General features: G+C 43.5%; 1 protein-coding gene across 3 annotated transcripts in view; it reads left to right on the forward strand.

Annotated features, from left to right (window-relative positions):
• The window catches only part of SPRED2 (sprouty related EVH1 domain containing 2), a 155,722-nt gene that overhangs the window by 129,566 nt on the left and 22,523 nt on the right, over positions 1 to 3,633 (forward strand). The window lies entirely within an intron of this gene.

Below are 3,633 nucleotides of genomic sequence, written 5' to 3' on the forward strand. Positions count from 1 at the left end.
ACCCTTCCAGTGAGTAATTAAACATCTGATAAGAAAGGCCTGAAGGCTGAGTTGAGGTTCAGCCCAAGTGTGCTAAGGCAGGAAAAGGCCCAGATGCTCTGACACAGCGTGAGTTAATGAGATGTAACTGGAGACAAAATGATTTCTCAGCTTGCTCCTTCATTTAAATCCTGTGCTTCTAGAAGTTAATTAATGAATAGTTCATTGCCTGCCTGCTGTGTGCTTGCAGCACCAAGTTGTTCAGCAGCATTTCTCTAGTTCTGGACCTTGACCCACAGTAAGAAATGTACCGGGGCCAGCAGGTACCATGGTGGTTAAGGTGCTGGACTGCCACAAGGTCGACCACGGTTTGAGTCCTGGACCAGGCTGCTTTCTTTCTCTCACTCTCTCTCTCTCTGTTGAGTACATGCGCTCTATAGCAAATTAAATAATAATAATGAATTCAATTGATTAATAATTCTTTGAAATAAATGCATTTAGGGACCCACTTCGTGGTGCAGCAGCAGCAGCACGTTGCTCAAGCAATGCTGCATCCATGCGGAAGACCATGGATTGAGTTCCCCGGTTGACTGGTACATGCTGATCACTCACACATCCAGGGCTGTAGAGAGCGCTTCTCTCTCTTCCTCTCTGTCTCTCTGTCTCTTACTCTAATGAAAGAAAGAAAGAAAAGAAAGCAAGGAAGGAAGGGAGGGAGAGAAAATGGAAGGAAGGAAGGAAAGAAAGCGTTTATGTTGTGACCCAGTTCATACGTGCATCAGCAGATACTCAAACCAAATCATGCTTCATAATCCACATTCTGATACTTTTCTTTGTTTCATTTTCTTTTTTAAAAAACATATTTCTTGGGACCAGCAGGTGGCATGGTGGCTAAGGTGCTGGACACTCCAACATGGTCAACCACGGTTCGAGTCCCAGACCTGGTGGCTTGTTAGTTTCTATCTTATCTCTCAGTTTAGTTTTCTCTGCTCAAATTAAGAATAAATGAATAGATAAATAAAATCAAATAAAAAAGTAATTATAACCAAAAAAAGACTTTAAAAAATATTTCTTTTTTTTTTTTATTTTAACTTTATTTATTATTTTCCAGTTTGATGAGAGAGAGAGGGAAAATGAGAAAGCAAGCCACCAGGTCCAGGACTTGAACCATAGTTGGTCATGTGGGAGTTCAGTGCTTTCAACCACCACATCACCTGCTGGCCCCCATTTTCTTCTTCTTCTTCTTCTTCTTCTTCTTCTTCTTCTTCTTCTTCTTCTTCTTCTTCTTCTTCTTCTTTAATAAAACTCGTTAAACACACAGAAACTTTTAAAAAATCTTACAGGGAATACCTGTATACCCTACACATAGACTTAGCAGTTTGGCACATTTGAATTGTTTCACTGTGTACACATGCATACATACCCACAAACACATATGGGCCCACACACACACACACAGAATTTTTGATGATCCATTTGAAAGTAAGTCTCGTCTAAATACTTTAGCAAGCATATCCTAAAAATAAGACTTCCACAGAGGAATTCGGGGCACTGAAATAACTTTGTATAATGTAATGGTGGATGCATATTGTTACACATTTGGTTGAACCTACAAAAATATACAACACCAAGAGTGACCCTTTATGTAAACTGTAGCCTTTGGGTGATAATGATGTGCCAGGTTTATAGATGTAACAAATGGTACCACTTGGGTGGAGGGATTGCTAATCAGGGAGCTGGAGATACATGGGGAACCTCTGTACCTTCCGCTCATTTTCACTGTGAACCTAAAATTAACCTTCCCCCCAAAAAAGCCTAATAAAAATTTTTCTTTAAAAAAGGCATTCCCCTACACAATTACAACACCATTACTGTCTCTAAGAAAATTAATAGGAGTTTCATGGTGCCACCTAATATTCTCTCATAGTTTTCCAGTTGTCCTGAGAGTGTCCTTCATAAACAGGTTTTTATTTCATAATTTGAAAATTTTGGGGGCAGCCATTAAGCTTGTTTCCCAGTGCATGTATGGTTTGCACTTAACAATCTGAAAAACACCAGTTCGGGAATTCAAAACTCTGTAAGCCATGGCTCCGGCCCCCACAGAGGTAACAGGATGGCTTGCAGAGATGCCATTGACTGGCATAACATAATCTGTCTAAATGAAGGGGAAGCCTGGGGTTTGGACTGACCTTGGTGGCATTTGAATGGGATTCAGGAAGGGGCTTCAAGGCTGGGGAGCCACAGGACTGAAGGCAGAAGTCTGGGCTTGTGTGGCGAGTTGGCCAAACATTGCCGATCCCAACCTGACGGGAGCCAAGCATGCGTGGGGGTTGCAGGAAATGAACTCAGTTGTCCTTCCTTGGAGCGGCTGGTGTGATGTGGCTCTGAACAGGCTTCCTATAGTGCTCCAAGCAGATCCTCTCAACAGTTGGCATGTTGCTTACATCTGTTCCTTTGTCACGTTTCGAGAGACAAACAACAGCAGGCGGGTTAAAAGGTGGCTTCCTGTGCTCCAGAGCAAAACTGTCACTCGCAGCTGCTTCCCAGCTACCTGCCAGAAGTGATTTATAGAATTGGGAGAAGGCAAGAGGGAGAGGGATGATAGAAGCCAGAATGCCTCTTAGTTTGTCCTTCAATCCTCAGGGGATTCACATACTGCTGTAAGGCAACACCAAGCACTAGACAAAAAGTCTAGAAACAGCCCTGCTGCTTACAGGAGCTTGGAAACTCACTAGAGAGTTTGTGTAGGCAGTCTGTGTAGGCCCTGACTTACGTGTTCCATCGCCTGCATCCCATTTATTTACCAGCAAGGACCTGTTAATGGTACCTCCCTTCCCCAAGAAAAGCCCAGTCATGAGGCCACTGACTGTTAGGAGCACACCCCATGCAAGGATGGGAGGGCCTTGGAGGGCTGATGAGCCAGGTTCCTGTCCATTCCTGTCCAAGCCCACTGTCAATGGTAGACTTTCTATCCTAAAACACATCTGGAACCCAGAGCCAAGGACGTGGGCATCTGCTTTAACTCCTTTGTGGTCTAGTTTCCCAAGTTTTGTTGTGTTCTAAAACTTATATTGGTAGACAGATGTTTAGAATTTGGAACTTGTTTATTATAGGAAGGATATAAATGAAAGATTCTCATACAGCTTATGGACTAGAGTCATAATTTTCTAAGAGAACAGTATGTCCAGGAAAACCTATAGAGATATAACTTGAGGAACCAGGGTAGTGTTTTAGCTGTGTCTGCTGCTGGAGCTTCCCTCTGTTTTAGGGGATTTCTTTGAGGCTAGAAGGAAAACAAGGTGTCGTGGACAATATATTGAAAGGGAAGTGCATAAGTGTTTCTCCATGTTCTATAATGGAGAATAAAGCCTGGAGGAACGGAATACCCCAGGTCCCTGGTGGGTTGGTTGTTCGGACCTGGGTACTCACAAAGCGTGAGTGTCTCTGCTCACACATTCCCAACACTCGTGGTTATTATCCAAACCAGTTTGTCCTCCTGACTTCTCAGTATGGTGAAGCCATGTTGTCTTCCTTGAGGAAAATACCCTTCCTATGTGCTTTGTCACCGCTTGCCAATCCCATTGCCTCTGCAATCTTCCCATGCCTGCTCCTCCCTTTCACTGTCCCCAGCCTGAAGCCTGTCCTCTTCTTTCC

This window comes from Tupaia chinensis, unplaced genomic scaffold, assembly GCF_000334495.1.
Source record: "Tupaia chinensis unplaced genomic scaffold, TupChi_1.0 Scaffold145484_1, whole genome shotgun sequence".
Taxonomy (NCBI): domain Eukaryota; kingdom Metazoa; phylum Chordata; class Mammalia; order Scandentia; family Tupaiidae; genus Tupaia; species Tupaia belangeri.